At 38.9% G+C, this 23,197-nt stretch overlaps 1 long non-coding RNA gene across 1 annotated transcript; it reads right to left on the bottom strand.

Moving 5' to 3' along the window:
• Positions 1–1,534: 1,534 nt before the first annotated feature.
• LOC135449114 (uncharacterized) lies at positions 1,535–13,326 on the bottom strand. Its single transcript, XR_010440647.1, has 5 exons — positions 13,253–13,326; positions 13,070–13,125; positions 11,625–11,725; positions 1,996–2,107; positions 1,535–1,772 (listed from the first exon to the last, which is right to left on the bottom strand). It is a non-coding gene; the product is annotated as an uncharacterized LOC135449114 (long non-coding RNA).
• Between the last annotated feature and the right edge of the window lie 9,871 nt (positions 13,327–23,197).

Raw genomic sequence — 23,197 nt, forward strand, 5'->3', positions numbered from 1 at the left:
TTCAACCTTCAGCAAATTTAGCACTGGGTAAGAAGTTGCCAAATTGATAGCCCTGAGAAATGAAGCCCTAAATTTATCAAAGAGGAAGATATGCCAGAGATGGTGTAATCGCAGACCTTCTGCATATCTTTGGAGGTCCTGATGGAGGATATTTAAGGCTAAAGAAGGAATTCAAGGCCTCTATCTCTGCAGCATCTGTCAACAAATGATCTCTTGGAGATTCCACTCTGCTAGCAGCTGAACAGAATTACCATCACTGGAACATTCACAGAGCTGTAGTCAAGCAAGTGGGCATGTGGCCCTGCTCTGGCTTCAAACCACAGAGTTGCTGCCTTCAATCCAGTAATAGATTTTCAAAGTCAAATTGCAGAATCTGAGATGTGCTCCTGCAGACTACAGATCATCAGTGCACTAAATGAGCAGAAATCCTTCCTCTACCTTGCCCTGTTTTCTGAGCCCTCAAGGGAATTGGTGATACCCATACCCTGCAGCACTGGAGAGATTACATCTCTTGTTTGGTTTTAGGTGCAAGTAGCTCATACAATGAGATCAGCAAAGCCCTTGCAAGCCCTGTGGCCAGCCAAGGGTCACTGAAGGGCACAGGCAGGAAAGGTCTGTGCCCTCTCTGCTCTTGAGAGGTACACAACAGTTTCTTGGATGAACTATTAAGTTGCTACTCACAACTGATACCAGCCTTTCGGAGAGTTTTATTTTGTTTGTCCCTCCTCAGTGTTTATCAAATTGGTAGTGTTTCTGTTATAAAATATTTACTAATTTCAAGTTCTTATTCATCTAGATACTGTTTCTCTTTCATTTAAGTTTAGGAATACATAACTTTCTACTTGCTTACTCCCAATTGTAACCTGACCAATGGCAAAAGTTGCAGAAGTTGATGCTTGATTTTTACTGGGTCTCATACAACTCTCTCCCTGCAATGCCTTCTAAATAGTTCCTAATCTGAGAAGCCTGCCCTGAAAACACGTCCTAAAACCAGGCTCCTTACATCCAATGAACTCTGCATTAATCTTGCTGTACCTTGTTTCCCAAGATAAACAGAGGAGCACTATCTCACTTCTACAGACAGGATTTTATGAGAATAAATACCCCATTTTTTTAAACTGTTTTGATTCTGTAGTGATCAGAGAATGCTAAATGAACCTAGTCTAAACCAAACTAATGCATACATACATTTGATTTCCTATCTCTTCCCTTCTCACTTTTTTACAACACTTTATTCTTTACTTATGGTGGCAACATTGATATAAAAATCCATCACAGTGGGCCACTGGGGTCCAAGTACCTGTAAGAAGTAGGAGTTTGAGCAGTAAATATCTTGCTAATACAGCTTAAGGAAAGCACTCTCTCCCCTCCAAATAGGTAATGACAAGCACTGGCTGTGATGCAGACAGCAAAGTTTGTAGGGAGTAGCTGCAAGTAAAACAGCTTTTAGGTTCCAATTCCTTCATCAGTTGTATATAACTTATATTTTATGTTTTCCAGGAGTACCTTAAAAGAAATCATGCAGCAGATGAAAATAAATTTTTTAGTTACCTGAAATTTGACTTGCAGAGCTCTTCTATGATCACAGATCTATGAGGCAAAGAATCTCACACCAATGTTTCAGCTGCAACTGTCCGTCTTGAACTTGTAACAAGGTTTAATGAAAGCTCGAGCTCTCCTCCCCTGAAGACTTTCAGGTTCTGCTTCTGAGATTCATAAATTTGATATGCAAGCCATCATTGGGTTAGAATTTCTCTCCCTTATTGGTTCACCTGGTAGGACAAAGGGGGAAACTTACAACAGAACCATTAGTAGAACCACTGAGGTCACTGACGACCAATCAAAGTTATTTTCTGCACCCTTTATTTCTTATCCCTACCATAAACCTTTTATGCATGTGTGCCACCACAGCTTCAAACCACACAGTATGAAGTGGACATAGCTCTTTGATAATTTATTAGAGTTGGGAAGAATTTCCCTTTCCTAGTCAAATACCTTCATTAAGAATTTTTTCCAGATCATCCTGCATTCTGTGAGGCTTGTATCTTCTGAGTGTCTTTTTCTACAATAAGCTAAGTTTCTCCTTTGGAGCACAGAACCGTTTTTCCTATTGGAACAAAACAATGCAATTTTGTGAAATGATTCTGTCATTGAATCACTGCACATTCAGTGGGGAATTATAACCAGTCATTAAGATGCTAAACCAAGAAAAATAAATCAAAAATAATTCACACTAGTATGGATTTTCTACACAGTATTTGAAACAGATTCTACTGCTTAGTCCCAGTTAAGGATACCAATATATTGCCAGAGTATCTTTTTTTCTACTTTTGGATATTCTACTCTCTATGTGATTTGGTTAGATTCTTTTCTGTTAAGCCATGCTGGCTAAGATCAGTACTTTTATAAAAGATCTTGGCAGGAAGTGTGGAAGTCAAAATTCAGCCAGGTACAAATGATGATATCATATCTGATCACAGCATGTTTTCTCTGTTTCTTATTTCTGAAGCAATGACACCCAAGAACATTATCCATTTAAACACTCCACTAAAGTTTATATTATTGAAGACCCTATGATGTACCTCAAGATTTGAAGACTTGCAATTTTCCACATAGAGTTGTTATAATCATCTAGGCTACGAATTCTAAGCAGCAACTTTGCAGAATGTTTTAAACATGGTTTTTACATAAATTTGTGTAATGCTGCTATACTCCTGTACAAACTAGAGTTAGTTCAAGCTCTCTAACTGCTGTGTTTTAGTGACTACAGAAGCAATCTCTTTTGGGCTGTTGTAGGAGAAGAACTGTAATTATAATATTTAGCTAACTCTACTTGCCTTCCAAACCACGACTCTCAAGTGCTCACTATCTTTGGTGCATTTTTCCCTTCATATTACTGCAATGAGTAGGGAGCTATTATTATGCAGATATATAAATGAGGACCTGAGGTACAGAAAATTATGGCTCATCTGTAGTCACACAGACAGAGAGAGCTTGAACTAATGTATTTTATTTCCTAGAAAAATACCTCAACAATTCTTCACTGATTCAGTAACAGACCACTAAGGATTTAAAACAAAGCTTATAGGTAAAGCACTTGCATTCTGTTTTCAACTGTAGGGAACTTGGAGATCTCTGCTGCATTGACTTTTGTGTGTTACAACCCAGAACATCACATGTTCTGAAGAATTTTTATTTCTTCCCCAAATTGTTCAGGTTGTTTGCTCAGTGTTTTGAAACCTGACTGCAATACCTGGTTGCTCTTGGGCTTGGGCGGAAACTAGCAATAGCACTGTAAGCTCTTTCAGAGAAGTTCAGACTCAGAATGGACAGACAAATTTAGTTTACTATATTGCTTGCTCTGGACTTGGTGTCTAGATTTCAGAGAGGAACAAGCAGCAGCAACCCTCCTACTAGAAGGCCCTAACTCAGACCACTTGTTACAAAAAGCCAGGAGGGCTGGAGAGCAGGTAGTATGAACTCTTTTCCAGCCTCTGCATTTGAGCATGAGGATGATACAACAGACACTGTCCAACAAGGCTGAGTGGCCACAACTATTCTCAGGACACAGCTGAGCCCAAGCTGTGCACTGGAGGGTAGCAGACCAGATTTGTTAGGCCAGGAGCATTGTGCTTTCCCTGAGCCATGCTGCCTTTAATTCCCTGTCTTGAACATGCCACTGTCTCCATCACAATGAAAGAGAAATGAAATTAATGCATTCATCCTAAACGGATTTACATAATTTGTTTTAGACATAGTATGTCATCTCCAGATGAAGGGAATAATGTAGAGAATACATCATCTATTCTTCTTCACCGACAAAAGAGCCAAACTAGAAATACAAAAGGAAGAGTAGACAGAGCAAACTGGAGCATACAGGCAAAAGAGACTTATCTAATAGTCTCTTCATTATTCTGAAAGCAAGGATCTAGTGCAGGCTTCTGGCACAAGCTGGATACCTGCTGAGAGTGGGCACATTGAATTATTCATGCTTTTGGTTATAAATAATGCACTGCCTGCATATATCTAATTTAAATAGACCCATAAAGCCCAGTGGATTAGTGACTGCATGCTGCCTAAAAGTAACAGATCATCTAGCCAAAGTCTCTTGGCTATTACCTGCTCTCAGCAAGGCTCTTCTGGAGGATAACATTTTAAAGAATTTTTTTCTAATGTTTTTGTTGATGCAGGGATAATATTCTGTATGTAAGAGCTTAAGAAACTCAAATAGGAGTGCTGCACTGTACCAGGACACCATCTGTTTGGTAGTGCTCTTGCATAATTTTGCTGTATGGTCATCTCATAATGATGGTACTGCTCTCTCTAACAAGGACACTTCACATCTCATACTGCAGACAGAATAAAAGAGTTGGTGGTCCTAACAAGAAGGGACAATTGTACTTTGTGACAGTTGTTCTTAGGTATCATTTAAGCAACAAAAAGAAAAAATACACTCAAACTTTACATACCATGTTTCTGAGCCAAGATACTAACCCTTTGCACTAGAGTGGGGACCAATGGCCCAGCCAGGGATGGACACTTGGAGGTACTCAGGAGCTGATGATTCAGTGGGAAGACCTCAGACTGTGAGGGTACAAAAGCCCAGGGTTTCTCTTGTTCATGGTCCCTCTATAGAGGCATCAGCTCCAGCTGTTATTCCGTGGCTGCACCACGGTAAAACAACTTCAAGAAATCTAGACTGAGTCTGAGACCCTGCTATGAAAAACCCAGGGCTGAGCCCTGAGGAAACCTTTTCTGACTGTGAGGGTGTGGGGTGTGCTGGGAGTAAACCCAGAGTCCTGTTGGGTCCCTGGAGCTGCCTGTTGTGAAGACACCGGCAGTGAAAGTGTCTGGTGGTGGGAGCATGACTGCCAGAGTGCTCCAGAATGGTCAGACAGGAAAGTGTCCAAACAGCGCTTCACAAAAACATACAGGCTGTAGCCCTCACTTCTCTGTACTTGAATTTTGTCCATCAGTACACACCCCCTGAATCTTCACTGTGACTGGCAGGTGTAATGGGTCTATACTGGCCTAAGAACCCTCCTGTTCTCAAGATAAGTCTCAAAGTAGGCTAGAATCAAGGGAAGTTAGGGTGATTTTAATTTTGTGGTATCCCACAAGGAATGCAAGGAGGATTTGCACTTCTGAGATAACAAAGACTTTGTAGGCTGACTGCCAGTTTTACCAGCCTCTCTGGGAGAGGTTTTAAATTCTGACTGATGAAAAATGTCCTGTCTTACATGACTCCTTTTGTGATATCCTGAGAAGTGCTGTCTATCTGAGCTTATGAATGCCCAATACAAGCTCAGTTCTGGAATGTACAATCACAAGTTTTAGAATTGCATATTGCCCCCCTGCCCTTCCCCCAGATCCACTCTTTCATTTCTAACATGCCAGTGCTCAAATGCATTTTCACAGAGCACCTAAAAAGCAGGGCATTTTCACCCCTGCTTCTAAAAGGATGCAGCAAGTGCACATCTCACACATCTCCTCAATGAGTGGATCGGGTCTAGATAAACATAGATCTTGCTCTTGGCTTGCAAATAGTGAGTGCTGAAGGTCTCACCTGGTGTTTTTACTATCAATCATAAGAGGAATATGTTGATGAAATCAAAGTTCTCCTACAAATATTTTTTTCCTTATTAGCTTGAAGAATGAAAGAGAGCAGAAGCAAGGGAGAAGAAACACCATATTTTAACTTATTTTTGTTACAATTTTTCTTTTAACCAATTATTTCAGAAAAAAAATCGGACATTACAAGGAGTCATGTCTTATTAAACATTACTGACACAGTGATTACATAGAAGCTTAAATATTCTTCTCTTAATCCATAATGTTAAGTATTGTTTAGTGGTTACTTTTTTTTTTTAACATTTAAGCATTCACTGTTTATGGGGGCAAATGATGCCCATGGAATTCCACATGAACACAGAACAATTTTTTTTGCTGCAAAGGTGGTCAGACACTAAAACATTGCCTGTAAAGTTTCCATCCTCAGAGATGTTCATAATCTTACTGCACACTGCCCTGAACATCCTGCTCCAGCCGACCCCTCCTGAGGGAGGGAGGTTGGACTAGGCAGTCCCAAGAGATTTGTTCCAATCTCAACTGTTTTGTGATTCTGTGAAAAGAGAGAATGGCTAATAAAAACCTCAGCTGAGTAAAGGTGTTCTTTGCCCTTCTAACACTGAATTTATGATTTAGAAATTTAAAGCTTTAAAGCCTCAGCTTTCAATTAAAAAAAAAAAAACAGAAAACAATTCTTTGTAAGTTAACCTATAAAATGAAAGCTAAGTCAAATAGCCAGGCTGTTTATTTCCCATTTTCCACAGCACTGTAGTTAATGTCTTTTGTGGGTTCCAGAGGCTGCTGCTGGGGACAGAGAGAATTCTCTCTAGTCAGAAAGGCCACATGTATATTTGTGGCTAAAAGGATAGGACCCACAAACTCTCTTCCATCAGTATCAGCTGAACAAGATTTCTGCCTTGGCAGCTTGACTTTTAGTCATGATTTCAGCTGTGCTGCAGGCCATACAGCCTTCACCTCAAGAGGCTTGGAGACCCAACAGGAAGTTCAGTATTCCTCTTTGAAAGAGCTTTTTCATTTGCCAAGGAGCAGCAAAGCTCCTTCCCGTCCTTTTAGCAAATTAGAGACATGGGACAGTCAGTTTACACACAGCCGCTGTGTCCGTCAGCACCGAGTCCTCATGTTCACAGCAATCTGCTCTTAGAGACACAGGGGCTTCAAGAACATCAGGGATCAACTTTTCCCTGAAGAAAAAGGATGAGGTAAATCTATAAGCAGAGAGGGATTAATTTCTTATTGAATCAGTATTAGCTATGTCTGCTGTTTTTCTTTAGAGTCCAAGGGATTCTCAGCTGCTCTTCATTTGACTGCTCACACAGCACACCATGGCTTGGTGTTTAGGAGATGGATAGGAGAAAAATCTTGGTTCTGGGCCCCCCCTGAAGGCTAAGATCAGAGTTATGCTGCATAATTCTACTACATTTCTGTTCTCAAAAAAGAATCCCAAAAACCCCCAAATAGTATACCCTAAAAGTTAAGCCATATATCTTAATGGAAGGGAAAAAAACCATCAGTGCAGGCTTTAAGAAATAAACTATCCTGAGTAAGTTCAGAAACTGCCCTCTCCAAACAGAATAATCAAAGCCTCATAATGAGATGTAAAAAAATCACCTCCACAACAAATACTGATGGTGGAAAGGAATACTGAAACTCAAGGATGAATTGCATTATTACTGTCACGCTAGCCCTTCCTACTCCAACATTAACTACTTTTAAAGTTACACAACAGATGAGGTATTGTAGGATAGCACAATGTACCATTGCCAATGCACCAAAGGAAATTACACAAATGGAAAATGAGGTGGCAAATGAATAATTTGGCAGTACAGCCTTACTTCTGTTCTGGGAAGGGTTTGAAGGGAAAAAAATCACACAAATTATTGTTTGCATCATAGTCGGACATTTGTTTGATAGCTGTTACCTATGATGCTTCAAAACTGATCCAGTTAAAAATTAAAGAAAATCACTTATCATATCACATAGTTGTTATCTCACTTGACAGGTAGCTATTTTTCTCTACATATAAAGCTATCAAGAGTTCTTCTCATCTTCCCCATCTACATTCTCAGACACAAAATTTAAACAACTCAGAATGTTAGAAGAAGTTGCAGTTTGCTGCTTGGTGCTTCTCAGCAATCCCAATGCAGATTGAAGGCTTTGGTTTACTACTAGCCTTCATTTCATGTTTTCTGCCTCCCATCTGCTAATAGGAATTTCAAAATTTGCACATGTCCACTCAACCTACTTTTATTTTTAAAATAAAAATTTATTTTATAGAGTTTAGAAGTAAACTCTGCACTTGGTAGTTATGGATTCTCTCCAAACACAACAATCAACAAGATCTCAAAAGACTTAGGCTGATTATGTAAAATCTTTGCATCTGGCTTGCCAGATGTGTGTTTTTTTTGGCATGCAAGCAAAGAGACACCACCATCCATCCCAGCACAGTAATTACAGCATGAATTCTTTCTTCAGGAAACAAATGTAAGTACTGAATATGGGTATTAGAGTTTATCTGAATGTCAGACTGGAGTACCAACCAGTCACTCACTCTCGTTGATGTCACGTGTGTTTTAGCCCACGTGTTCTGGAACACACCGCTATCTTCTCTTGGTGAAGTCATGCACACCCCTGCTCAGTCTGATCAAGAACTAGGAGGTATCAGGAAAGAAAGCCAAGGGCAGTTTGGAAGATATTTCCCAGAAGAGATATACCACATGCACTTGCTATGTCTAACATCCAGTCCACAGGAGAGCAGGTGGCACACTGAGAAAAGAGTTGACAGAAAATTTGAGTGGGGAGGAAAAGTAAATCTTGCCTGAGGTGAGATCATACCATCCTGCTGAAAACATTGTATCATCTCTGAAGCATTCCTCTCTGTATCCTGAGGGCAGCCAGTTCACAGATGACACCATTTTGGGAAATCTACTTTATAAAGATGAAAGCCTCTTCTAGGGTTAGGATGTGGAAAACTTGGAAGAAAAGGTTTTCTGATGGGCTACTCCCACAGTCCTCCTAGACCTCAATAGTTTTTGGTATAAATGGACACACAGATTCCCAGATGAACAAGTTCCTCTGGACCCAATTTATATAGATTAGTAATGTTTCATTATCTCAGTAGCATAAAGCTGGCTTAACTTTAGCTTATTTACTCAAACCCAACCAAAACAAAAAACTGAACAAACGAAAACCAATTAAACAAACAAAACACAAACTCAGAGAATTTGAATTTTTTCAGATTTTCTTAGTGGAAATCTCATCACTTGTTAGCACCCAGAATCTACATTCTCATTTTCTCGGAGGATTTCAGCACACTATGGTGTGCTCATCCTGCACGCTAAACTCATCCAGCTTTCAGGGTGTGAAATGTTTCTCTCACATAATGCTCCTTTCTAACTTTCAGTTTTCCAGAAATCTCTGAGCTCTTGCAAACTAGAGATTACCAACTTAATCAACAAGTCACTTATGGATGACCATTAGATAACAGAAATCTCTGTCTCCAGAAGAAGATACAGGTGTCTAACCTACTATTCCTATCTCTCTCCACCCTCAGCAAAAACTCAGCACAACATAAACAATCCTTCAAAGAAATGTTGCTAAAAGAAGATATTGATCTTTCCCTCCCTTTCCTTTAGCCTCCAGTTTTCTCCCCTTATTAGAAATGGAGTTGGTTTACCCTATTCCTCACACAGACTGCAAACATTAATAATACAGAATAAGATTCGCGCTTGCCTGAAGCAATTTTATTTTCCACTAGCTGCCCACTAAATAGCAGTTAGAAGCTATTCCAGCAAATGGAGTGCTCCATGGCCTAGGGGGATGACATGCCACATTCTCCTTCACAGTCATTGCTTTAGTTCCCGTGCAGATTATCTAAATTATCCACAATACAACCCTCTTCATTATAGCTATAAGAAGGAAGCAGGACTATATGAAATTTTAACATTTTTACAATGCATCACTAACTCCATCATCAGCTCAATATATTCATTAATATTTGGAATATTCACAAGCAGAAGCTGGATAAATTTGCTGGTCCATTATAGCGCTGTTTTTGAGAAGAAAAAAGTCCAATATTTCCTCAAACAAATTAACACAGAATTGAGGGTATTTTTGCCATATGACATCTCTTCAGCACAGGATTAAATACAAAACCCGCTTTCAAATGTTTTTAACTGTGACAACTTATCTCATCCTAGTGTTAAAACAGAAGTCAACCTTTTGTGATTAAAATGTGTCTTTTCCTTCAAGATGTCTATTTGATATAGCTGCAGTGTGAAGCCAGTACAAATTTATCTGAGGCATGAAACTCCAAAAGTCTATTTTCTTCAATTTGTAAAAATACCTAGGTACACATCTGAAAAAAGCCTGCACAAGTGGAATGGACTTCATCTGAACTGCAGGGGACAAAGGTGCAACACTTTAAACAAAAACCATGAGTGAACTTTAAAACTAATGAGTTAGAGAAAGCTGAAAGAATGCAGAGAACACACTGCTCAGAATAGTGTTTCTTATGCAAATGCAAAAATTCTTTACCTTGCGCAAGTCATAGGACAAAGGATGAAAATCAAGTGAGAAACAGAAAGCAATTTGCACTAGGAATAATTAGTGGGCAACTACAAAGATACAACTTTCTTAGATCTGTGTATCAGATATGGATACCAACGCAGGCTCTGCAGAGGGAAGCCTTGTATTTCATCAAATTATTGAAGTATTGGAAGAAATCATGAACAGAAAAACGGCTATATAACCAAAAGGTTTGAATTGTTGTTTTGTTAGTTTTTTTTCTATAATCTCTCTTACCATAGGGTTTTAAAACAATTAAATAAGTGGGCAATGTTTAGGAATGAGGAAGCAAGTGGCTAAAAGATGGAAGGTGGAGGAGATAGGATATGGATAATTGGTCAGTATTGCAGTGGAGGAAAGTAATTAGTGGAAACTCTTGAGTTTGTGCTATTCATTTTATTGCATCTTAACCTTGAAAGCAGTGCTAGGTGGTAAGGCAAGGAAGTGTGCCAGCAATAGAAAGAGCGAGCATTCGAAGGAGTGAGGATGAGAAAGGACTGTGAAACCTGAAGGACCTCACAAAACCATTTCCCTGGCAGGTGAAACACAGTAGAAATAAGCATAAAGCAAAGAAAATTACTCCTAGTCTTATACATGGCCGTTAGCATAGAAAAATTGGAGGTCCCAGCAGCTGGTTCCACAAAATAACACTCAATAGCAGTGAAAAAAATAAAGAAATGTTTGGAATTAGCAAAAGAAGGATAAAGAGAACAGGTCACTATGCCACTGTTTACATTGACAATTCATCTTACTGAACATAAATATAGAAGAAAGATGTGTGTAGGGCTGAAACCCTTGGCTTGAAAATCATCTGTTATTAGAAAACCAAAAACCTTCAGAAGGGGGAACAGGGATTAAAAAAATATCAAAACAGTAGATAAAATGAGTAGCTTCCCTATGAAGTATGCAATTGGTAGGCAAAATATTTCAGGCAGTGGCGGGGATTTAGGCAGAATATAACAAGCGTGCAAAATCATAGAAGACATGGAAAGGCTGGACAGGGATAGATAGTCTTTTCAAGGAAGTTCAGTAAATGAAACTACAGGGAACCATGTTCAAAGTAGCAAGGAAGGCACAGGGTAGCATATACCTGTAATATCTTGCTGGAGAAAGTTGTGAATAAAAAAATGTTTATATGGGTTCAAGGAAAAAAGAGACAAATGTTTAGGGAATAGGTACATTTGGCATTACCAGACAGACAAACTACAGCAGAACTGGCAAATCCCCTGTACTGAATAGAGCAGGAGTTTTAGAGAGCATGCACACTTGTGTGTTAAGCCTTGTACATGCTTGCCCCATTTTAACTCTTCTTCAGGTATTTGTATGTGGCCACTCTTCATTTTTGTTGCCTTAATGATTAGCTGCTTCACTTCAGAAAACTGCTTTTGAACATCCTGACCTCAGTATAAACCCTTTCTCTCCCTCTGCCCTGTAATATTTTCCCTAGGGAAAGTTCAACCCCCATTTCTTACCCTGTGCACTTCAAGATCGCTGCTTTCAATCTAGACTTGTGCTGAAACAAACAGGTTTCCATACTTCCCTTAAAAATGCATCAGCTTTACTTTAACTCCCCCTGCCAAGATAAAGCAAAACTCTTTTAGTATTTTTACTTTTATATTACATATATATACTTTCAACATGGCCATTTTTCTTCTTTCAGCCTCACTAAAGTATCATGAACTTTGCTCTCCATCATTTAAATTCATTGAGGTGGGCAGTTAAATTAGTATAAAGTTATTGAAAAGAAGAAGGGAGTTTAGCTCATGCTATACATGAATTACCTCATCCGCCACAATGAATTTATAATGCAACCTGCAGTTTAATAGTGAAGAGGAGAACAACTACACAGTTTATAAAGAGGGAATTGGAGGAAGCAGAACATTTGCCTAAGCTGAAATTTAGCTGCAAACACTACAAATAAATTTTCCCTTGCTCTTGGGAAAACAGCATTATAGTCTTCTGTTCAGGACATTGGCACTGTCAGGGTAGCTCAGTCAATTCTGTTGGATGACATTTTCTTTATAATTTTAATAAAAGAAAAAGTTATATATAAATAATTTTACCCTAATTTCATCTAGAAATAACTTTTTTTTCTTTTTTTTAAAAAAGCTTTCCTTGTTGCTTAAAAAACAGTGATAAAAGTGCAAGAGGAGGATAGAAAAGTAAAAAGACTTCTAGGGACAAAAAGAATAATGTAACCTTTGAAAATTTGCTAAAGCTTAAGATTTGTCTGCTCAGACACTGCTTCCTACCTCCATGTAATTAGATTTTAATTTTCTTTTTTACATCCTTTCCCTCTACAGGTTCTGAGAAGTAATTATTTCAATATCAATTGATTTGAGGGAACAGTCCCAAGTCTGAATTAAGCAGCTTATGGAAGTTTGTCTTGTTCCTGGTTAAACATTCCTGCTATGCAGCTGGGTAAGCTGCTTGCAGTAATAAAATCCAGATGAAATAATGGAATTGTGCTTGTGAGCCCAGGCTTGGTCTGGCTTGGGGGAACTTCTCAAATATCTGTTATCAATGTCAGGGATTTAGAGAAAGCCTTCCCAAACAATCAAGCAGAGACAGAAACAAGGTATAAGCTCAATTTCTTCCCTCCAGTGGGCCTTTCATCAAAACAATATCAAATTTTACACATTTATAAGCAGTATGTAATATAAAGAGTTCTTCTGCCTATATTGTAATAGACAGTTAACTTCACAAACACGAGGTCTTCACCTTCCACATACAAATGCCAGTCTAAAGAGACCTTCTTCAAATTGGCAGGTTTTTCTGTCAGCTATAAGTTCAGGGAACTTAGCAAAACAGAAATAAAAATACTTTAAAATAATAAAAAAAAAAATTAAAAATTCACACCAAAAATACCCATAGGACAAAACAGTGAATATTTTTGAAGTGTTTGTTACAAACTTACCTTTTGCTTTGACTTTTCTTCTATTTTACCTTTTTACTTACCAACAGGAAGGTAGACTAGGGGAAAAAAAAGAATAAGTGCATAAATTTTGATAACATTAGTTATCAAAGTAAGTATAAGTAGGGCTGGTCAAGAGCAGGAAAAAAAAAAAAATAAACCCAAACACAGAAAAAAAATGCCTACCACACTTGTGAATTCCTATGTTCTCCTTTTGTGATTCCTGCAAGTCAGTTTGCACCAGCCCCACAGCAGCAGATTCCTATCAGCCTCTCCTTCCCAGCAAGTGGAAATGGCTGTTCAGACTGGGAAATGCACAGCACATGGGGCAGCACCCCTGCTCTGAGCAACCTGCTCCAGTGTCTCACCAGCCCCACAGTGAAGAGTTTCTCCTCTGCTGAAAGATGGAGAGGGACTTTTTGCAAGGGCATTTAATGATGGGACATTAAATATACATAATGTGCACTCATGGAGACAGGATATTTTATTATTGAGGAGGGGAATAAAGTCTTTGCTCCATGGAGAGCAAAATTAGAAAACAGCATTGCACCAACAAAACCCAGAAGCATTTTCTCTATGGCCCTGGTGGACACTCCACTAAGATGCTCACCAGACTTCAGCAAGCATCTTCATTCTCTGGATAGTCCATGCCCTTAAATTGAAACAGCTATTGGGATTCCAAAGGTATTTCACAAACTCAGCTCTTCTATCAGGCTTTTTGGGATACAGATATTCTCACTTTTGCTCTTTCCTGAAAATTAGCCCTCTACAGTCTGACAACTCATGTCCACTTAACAGTGTAATTCTTCCAGAGCTTTTTCAGAAGAAAATGCACAATTCTCAAAATTCTGGACTTGGGGGCTTAGCTTCTCACTGGTTAAAAATGATGCAACAGCTAAAGAAGGTCTTGGACAATACCCTCAGTGGGGCTTCTAAAATAATCATGCTTCACATTTGAACACCACACACAATATAATTAGTTGTGGAAAGACACAGTTAAACGGAAGTGTCTTTCAGATCTCTGCCCCTTTCGGTCAGTCTGCTCATTCCTGCAGGTCCTCCCTCATTTTCCTGTGCAAGCCTCCTCATTCCCCATTAATGCCTATTATTAAAGTTACTGTTATGTAAAGTTTCAGCCCATTTAGTTACCTTTTCTCCTACCCCTAGCACAAGCCACTTGATGCCTTTGGTTGGTTGCAGCCGACCTAAAATCCTAACTACTCCACACAGGCTGCAGCTGACTTGCTAGCCAAGGACAGGGAAGCAGACTCTGCATCTCAAGCTAGCACCACGCCACTCAGCAGGGAGAAATGTCCAGACAGAATCCAGGATACAGTGTCATTTATAAATCAAATTAACATTCACAAATGGAGTTTGCTGGCTGATAATATGGCCATCCAATGTTTCAGCCTAATTTCTTAACCAGCCATCTGAGACGTACAAACTGACCATTAAACAAGTCCAAAAATAGGAGAGGATAAATCCCATATCTGTCACATTAAAGCACTGTGCAAAGAAAGCCATTTATGAAACACAAGAGGCTATTTTCCTGATCTTTTTAAAACCTCACCTATTCCTCACACTTTATACTTTCTTCTGAGCTGATTTGAAAATGGACAGTTCTAAGCACAAACACTGATTACTTAAACACTGTTCCTACTGTTGCCTGTACTTGACTTTCCTCAGGGAAGGGTCTGGGAAGGTGCCAAAATATCTGCCAGGAAAGTCACAATCACACTTCAAAAGGGCTTTCAGACAGATCCTTCCTGAGCCAAATTTCTCTTCAATTTCAGCTGTACCTTCACCTTCCTCTGGAATTGTAGACTTCTGCCACTGACTTGGAAAAAACTTCTGCTCAAAAGACCTTGAATAATCAGGTCATCACAACTGCTCAGTGAGGACTTTACATATTTTTAAATTATCATGTATTTGGGTTAGATAGCAACAGCTAGATGAAAAATCCCAGAATCCCTAAATGGTTTGGGTTGGGAGGGACCTTTAAAAGGTCATCTAGTCCAAACCTTTAGCAAAAGGCAGGAACACCTCAGGTAAAACTCAGTTACATCCATTTATCAGTGCTTGGTGCTTGAGATGATCACACTACAACATTCACTGTGTCCCATGGGTGAGCTCTGAGGCTGACACACCTGCAGTTTGTACCCAAGATTCAGCAGTTCTCAGTGTCAGTGAGGTGGAGGGGTACACATTGCATTTGTAGCCACACCGTGCTAGCATACAAAAGTTACATCCTGGGTGTTTGAGGTAAAGATAGGCTTGAAGTTACGTATTTTTTCTAGAACAGCAGGAGTCAAACTTAAGATTAGATATCTTAAACTATACAAGAACTGGAAACTATCTTAGAAATTAACCATGAAGCGTCACATTTCTGTGTCTTGCTCCTAGCTTGAGCCAAAACCTTTCTAGTTCAGTACAAGGTAAGAACAGGGGTCACATTGATAACTCCTCTGCATGTGCTGTCATTAACCCTGCTTTGGGTGCTCACTGAAAGCAGGACAAGGACAGCCTTAACAGAACAGCTGATGAAATATGATGATGATGATGATGTTAAACACAAAGTGAAGAACTTGACTCTGAGTGCCGTGTCCTCTGACATCAGCCAAGCAGCAAGGCATTTAAACACCAGCACAGGAATTTTGTTCTGTTATCTCTCAACTTCTGAAGATTCCCATATATTTTTGACTCTGCACTCTGGATTTTTGCTGGTTCCCCATAAATTGGGAGTCCTGTAAATACTAGGCTCCAACTGGTTTTCATGTTCTGGATCTGCAGGCCCTGGAAGGTTCTTGTAGCACTTTTAGTCTTCACATGGCATATCTGTACTTGGAGTTGCAGTGCCTACAGCTTGTGGGCAACAGGATCTCAGCAGCCGGATGGGAATCAAGGTGTATTTCCACACTACAGACATCACCCAAAATGTTCTACTTGAAACATTTTATATCCAATAAAGATTCCAACAAAGTGCTGCTGAAGATTTGTCAGTCAGTTGTACTCATGAACTCCCCTTCCAGTCTGTTAAAATAAAAAGCAAAAAAACCAACAGTCTGCCTACCTCTTGATTCTTATGCTGCCACATAAATCATAAAAATGTTTAAGTGTTGCATCTTCTAAGCACTTCTCTATGGCATAAAATGTCCCATTTTGTGGATAAAGTAGTTCAGATACAGAATAAATAACTTATTTACCCAAAGTGGTACCATTTCTTCAGAAAATCAAGAAAAAAATCATACACAGCTGGTCTATTCTGATATCAGAGATGAAAAAATCTTGGGGTTGAAAATTTATCTGTATCTTTAAAAATAAAATGGACTAACAAGGCTGGAATTAGCTGGTAGTTCTATTTCAGAATCTGCAGTAATGTCTAATGAACATAAAAATATCATTAAGCAGTAAAAGTGCCTTAACTGATATGTTCCTAGATTTATCCATCCAAACTAGAAAAAAGCAGTGGCGGATTAATGCTTTTAGTGTGCACCTATCATCTGTAGGATTCGACTTACAGATGGAGGCATCCAGAATGAGGAATCTGCACTACAGTCTTCAGAGATGATGTACCAGAAGGAAATGTAACCAAAAAGATGAAACTTGATTTACTGTACTCAGGTATTTTAACAAATTCCTTTCAGACCTAAAATGCTTGGTTAAAACACTGAAATTACATCTCAGAGCTCACTCTGGTAACCCCGAAGACTTATCAAAGGAATGTGCTATTAGTTAGCACTGCATTACCTGAAGGTAGACTTGTAATATATACAAATAAAGGTAAGCTTAAAACATATACTATCTGATGACTTGAAGTAGCCTTGTGAAATATATTGAGACTTTTTATTGTTTTATCAAGATACAAGTGTAGTTGATTGCCAAAATCAACAATAAAATTGAAGAAAAAAATAATGCATTTGTTTACACTTCACAGATTCAACACTTCCATGCATTTTTCTTTTTTAAAGTCTTTTTTTAAAGTAATGATACTTTATTTTAAACTATAGTGGTAGGTTTCATGAGTGGCAAATATTTTAGTGTCTTGCAACCATTTTAAGAAGTTCCCTTCTTCATCCATGTAACTTCATATATGGCAATTAATTAACGTTTGTAAAAGTGAGTGGGAGGACCCTCTATGGAGAAGGCAAGAAGTGGCTTTGGGGAGGAGGAGAGCAGATGATGAATGTGCAGGGTTGATGCAATAGTTAACTGAAGAGAAATTTTCTCTGTTGGGGTAGTATCTTGCTAAGAGACTCTCTTCTATTTGTTTCCACTTCCTTACCAAAATTTTCACCCCCTTACTTGTGATGGATTCCAATCTTACCCTTATAAGGCTGGTTTTTATAAGGAGAATAACTGCATGCATATGTGTGTGTCTCTTCTGGTTTCACATCTCCATCAATGGCTCACCAGCCAAGACAAAATAATTTTTAAAAAGCACTTCTAAATTAAAGGGACCATGAGTCAGAATGTACCAACATAAACATATTTTTTTTCTTAACTTTCTTAATTTTTGATGCTGAGAAATAAATATCAATTCTGTAGGTTTCCAGGAATGTAGATACTGGCACATATCCTATGTTACATGTCCACACTACAGTGTAGACCCATTTCTCTCAGAAACATTGCCAGGTGAATTTAGAGTTAATTGAATGAGATAGGACAAAAAAAAGCTGAGAAAACACTCTCAGCTTTTTGGTCAAACTAATGAATCCAGGACTGTGAGCTCAGATTTATGCAAATTTTCAAGATGAACTTAATGCTGAGAAACATCAATTCAGCTGAACATGTAAGCAAATGAACTGTTTGAATCATGTGAATGTTCCCACTGGGATCAATAAGCTGCCCTGTGTTATTGCCATAAAGCACACTAGAATAAATGCCCCTGCTGAAAAATGAAAGGTGATGCTGCAAGAAACCCCATATAACTAATGAAATTCAGAATTAAGGTGCAGTAATGAAAAATAAGAAAGAGGAAAAAAGAAAACAATAAACAATCTTCAATATTTTACAGACATTCAAACAATGCTTGTGAATGATGCAAGAAGAGGAACATATGAAGATTTTTGTCAGGGCAGACATGATTGTTCTACTCTGTTTTTGGAGATAAATTCAGAACAGGCTACTGCCAAAATCAGCACCCAGGTCTTAGCTGCCCAAACTAATTTCCAGCTCTAATTGAGGATCAGGGTCATTATTTTGATCAAAATACCTTGCCAGTCCTTTTTAAAATGTCCAATTCTCAGTCTGGGTTTTCTTTCATATCCTGAAGTACTCCTAAGTAAAATTGCTTCTATTATAATTTTCAGAGCATCAGTCTCTCTGGGAACAGAGATCTTTTTCTTTTGATCTCTACATGTATCGCTAAGGAAGGTACCTTTGTTCCTGGCACTTTCTTGGAGAAGGTTTAAAAATTCTGTCTCTTTCCATAGTTTCACGGCATTGTCCTCTAGTGATCCCAGCAGCTACACGTGCTTTTGGTGGGATAAATGCTGCCACACTACCGGCTTTTCCATGAGAGATACGGCTGCAGGTTTGGCTCCTGACCACACTGGACGGCGGAACAAATGTGGGAACTGACAATGCCATCTTATGGTGGACACACAAACTGCAAATGCACTCTGTAAAAGAGACACAGAAATTGCTGCAGCCCCAGCTAGTTAAAAGTGTGTGGAATGCATAAGGATGCAGCTTAAAGTGTGGAGATGAATAATTGTTAATCACTAGTATTCTTTAAAGGGTTAAACTCAGCAGGATTAATTTAAATGCCAAAGCTGAAGACTTGGCTTGTGATGGCAAGTGGCTTTAGGAATAGAAAAAGAAAAGTGGCAGAGAAATGATCTCACATCCTCTTCTCATTGACTTAAGTTTCTCTTCTCACCTGTGATGGTCCCTTAGCACAAAACCAGCACTCAACATGGATGACGTGCCCAAAGCATTTCTATGCACAACAATAGCAGCACTTTGTCCTGGAAGTTGGGATACCCAGAAGTTAGGACTGCGTCTGTGAGAAGTCCAGAGGTCCAGAAGACAACAGAGAGTGGGGACAAAGGCCACAAAGGACACCAAAGATGTGTGTCCCTACAGGAGAGGAACTGTGAGTATGCCCTGCAAGTTTCTATAGGAACCACCCAGGTTTTTATCCCTGGACTGTCATCACATTGAAGCTCTGACTTTAGTAACTGCTTCTTGGAAGAGGAGGAATATGGAGGCAAAAAAAAAAAAAAAAAGGATATAATTGCTAGTTAAAATTAATAGAAAAATGTTGGTTTTCAAACAGCAATATGCAGAGTGCAGTTGAGGTTCCCCTGCTCAGTGGGAAGGCAGCTCAGGCACATGTGTGTGGAGAAGAGGAGATGGGGTTAACCCTGGTGCAGATGAGGTTTCTGTGCCACGCCATCTTCATCACTTGCGTGCTTGGAGATGAGAAGCTGGATTCCAGCAAGTCCAGATTATTTGTGACAGCTGCCAACAGGGAGCCAGCCTTACACGTGGTGGGCTGCGGTTTCACTGTTGGGGTATTCCTAGTGTTCCTTCTGCTCCTTTATGTCTGTTTTTTTTTTCCCTTAAAATGCAGTAAAAGTTCCTACAGTAAAACAGCATCATTAACATTTCAGACAAAGCTTGTCTTGTGACAGCAAAAGTAGTGTGAATTTAACCTCAGTGAATAATTCTTCAGTGAATATTCTGAAGCCTTCAGCTGGGAAAGTGTGTGAATATACATTTTGGAACAATTTATATAATTTTTACCTTTTTTTTTTTTGGTTTTTTTTTGGTTTTACTTTTGCTTTTTACTTTTCTGTTGAGAAATTTAACTCAGGCCAGTGCCCTGAAAGGGAAAGAAAAGTTGCCTGGGAGGAACTGCACACATGCTGAATATTTATGTAGAATGACAATGACATTTGACTTCAGGTTTTCTTTTACAAAAACAGTTCCATTCAGCTGTCACCCATATCTCTGTGTCCTGACAAGCTGAGGAAAACATAAAATATTGCACCAAAATTGAATGAGGCTTGTATTCGTCATTTTGTTCCCAAAAAATACTGACTTAAATTTGATACATCTTAGTGGATTAACATGTTTTAGAGTGAATTTTAAAATTTTATAACTGTTATTCTTACTTCTGTTTTTCCATAGCACAGTTGTTGTCAAGTGCTGCTCAAACACATCCATAAATTTAATTTTTTTTCCAAGAACCTTGTCTTTCAAGGAGCATGACAATAAACTAACAAATAGACAGGATAAGAAGGGTGTGATATAGAGGGAAAGTGGCTGACATGATTGCTCTCTTTTTGGTAAGGCTATATGTAATAATAGTGCCTTCCTCTAGTAAAATTTGTCCTACTTTACTAAAATATTCTAGCATATCTCTAAATCTTGCAGCTCTGCCAGAGTCACAGTCCATTAGGATCCGGCTGGATCGTTTATGTGATTTGGAGAGCACTGCCAGGAAACTGGGATAAATATGGAAAATAATATTGATGTCTTGACACATCAGGATCTGCAGCATCAAAACTTAATGAGTCCCTCTTGAGGCTGCGCCCAAAATAATCTCTTCAGAATTAAATGGAAAGCCATGGTTCTGAACACATGGAAAAGTCCACTCTGATCAGTAAGCCTGGGAATATTAAGTGTTGCTTAGTTCCACTGTAAAGTCCTTTAGTTTTCTCTGTGAGTTCATAGCCCAATTCCTTCGTGTAACTATTTAAATATCACATGATGACAATATTGATGTTGAGTGCTGAGGCACTCAAGAAGCCACAGGCGTCAAAATTAAAGTGGCATGTTCAACTTTCACTCACCATTTCATGCATAACTATTGCTTTCAAGTCATAGCACACTAAATCTTGTATTAAAATAGAGTACTTGGAGCAGGAACATTTAAATACAATAATTTTCCTATAACAGTAAACATAAAAGCCACAATTTATTTGCATAAGATAAAATTACGTAAATGATTTTTGATAAATCTGCATTAAATATCTGAGCAAGAATGTCTTTCAGCATCCTGCTCACAGAAGAGTTTCTGGTTTTCATATCAAAGAGTTATTCACTTAAAAATCCAAATCAAAACCTCACCCCTAGCTCAGGAATTTGAATCCAGGCTTGCCTTGCTCCTGATTAATACATACTACCCTCTATGCTGCACAGCTGTACTACATTTTTCTTGCTCTCCTTTGGTGATGAATCTGAGCAGTCTGTGTATTAGCTGCAAAGTCGCAAGGGTCACATAAATATCTGCAAGATAGGCAGACAATGATGCTTCTGGAATTTTTGAAAAACAAGGGGAAATAACAGAAAATAAAACAACCCATCTGGAATCTAAATCAAGGGTTGTTTACCTTCTAGCACACACAAACAAACCTTCCAAGGAGAACATTCTATCATTCTTGCTCTTTGCGTAATACCTCTGGGCCCTTTTATAACATGTAGCTATCAGATGCCAAAAATCCCAACTCACACAGATTATTATTGCAATGCTTGGAAAGTTATTCCAATGAATCAGGCACACACACACAAAAAAAAAAAAAAAAGTAAAAAAGAGAGCTATCTCTGTTCATTCAAAGGCTGTCCCACGGTTGCTTAAGGTTATGGTCTGATTCACTTGGCTTCTCTAGGTTTTTCACAGCTAGCAGAGACCTTGGATGCTCTGAGACTCCTGTATGCCAATCAAAACAAATTCTTAATAAACAAAGAAATCTTGCCTTTGAAATCCAGAGAGAATCATGCTGGCGAGGAGCAGCTATGCAATATTTTCCTTTCTGTCAAAGCAGCAGTAACCTTCTTAAAAGAATTCAGGAAATGCCAAAAAATATCCTTTTCTCATGCTCCAAACTGGATTTTATCCCCTATTGTCTTCACAGGATGAGCTGTTGGAGAATACCAGTGTTATTTGATTTTAGCAATGAGGAGTCAAGCAACTTTATGCATCATGACTATTCCAGCATCTGCCTCAGCAGAAGTTGTAGCATGGCTTCAGAGAGAAATTGCTCCAGTTTTCACCCCTTTTGAGGTCTGAGGACACTCCACTTCTTCTCATAGCATAGCTTTAGACATCTTGAGTAATGAAGATGCTGAGCTAAGGGCAAGAATAGGTTTAGTTTTCCTTTGGAGAATTTAGTTTTACTACTCAAGCTCAACTTTTGAAACACTCACAGAAGTTAAACTGGAGATTTAGGCCCCTGGAGCGTGAGGGTACTCAAAGTGTTTTAAAAAATTACTGATGGTGAACCCTGCAAGCCCAAATACAGCAGGTTTGGAGGAGTGAGAGGGATGATTAGTTTATCTCACCTTCTATTTCCCTATACTTGCCTATTGCAGCAATGTGTGAGATTGCTGTCAATGCTTTCCACTGCAGTCTTTAGCAGATTTATATAAAATACACTGATTTCAAATTTCCAATGACCCAAGCCATAAGTCTGTGTTACCCAAACAGCTATTGTGATTCTCTTGGTTGTAGGGATAGAGATGGCTCAGCTAAGAAAGGCAGCATGCTCAATTTACATCTGTCCTTTGGCTGAGATCAATACCAAAGCCTGAGAGGTCTTGTTGTGTTTTGATTACAAGGGGTTCCATGTGTCTTGAAAAAAGATGTCAACAACATCAAGAAACTGATGTTTATGGAAAAGCAGAGAGAGAAGGAGAGAGAGAATAGCATTATTCTTGGAGTCCAAGATGATGAGCATCTTTTGAATGGGACTGATAAAATCATGTTAAAGGACAACTGTAGACTGTAAAAAAAGTGCCTGTAGAATGAAATGCATCTGCAGGAAAGGCTTGAAAAGTCAAGAGGCTCAGACACAGTACAAACATCTTTTCTCCCTCTCATCTCTCTTTTTTCTCTCATAAAATGTGACCTCTCTCCAAGGATATTTCTAGAAAGCAATTATAAGGATTGGAAGGTAAGATAGGAGGAAGGTACAGGGAGCACAGAGCTAACTCCTCCACATGTTGGCCATGAATTTGTAAATAACTGTTTTGATAGTGGAGAAAGGAATCGCCTCTTGTCCACACACCCACAGCACCTTGCTCTAAAGGGGATTTGTTCTGATTCATCAACTGACTCCTCTGAAACAACTGGCCTAAAAATGTCCCTCATCCTTTGCTTTTATCTTGTCTGTTTAATCATTG

Source organism: Zonotrichia leucophrys, chromosome 5 (assembly GCF_028769735.1).
Source record: "Zonotrichia leucophrys gambelii isolate GWCS_2022_RI chromosome 5, RI_Zleu_2.0, whole genome shotgun sequence".
In the NCBI taxonomy this organism is placed as follows: domain Eukaryota; kingdom Metazoa; phylum Chordata; class Aves; order Passeriformes; family Passerellidae; genus Zonotrichia; species Zonotrichia leucophrys.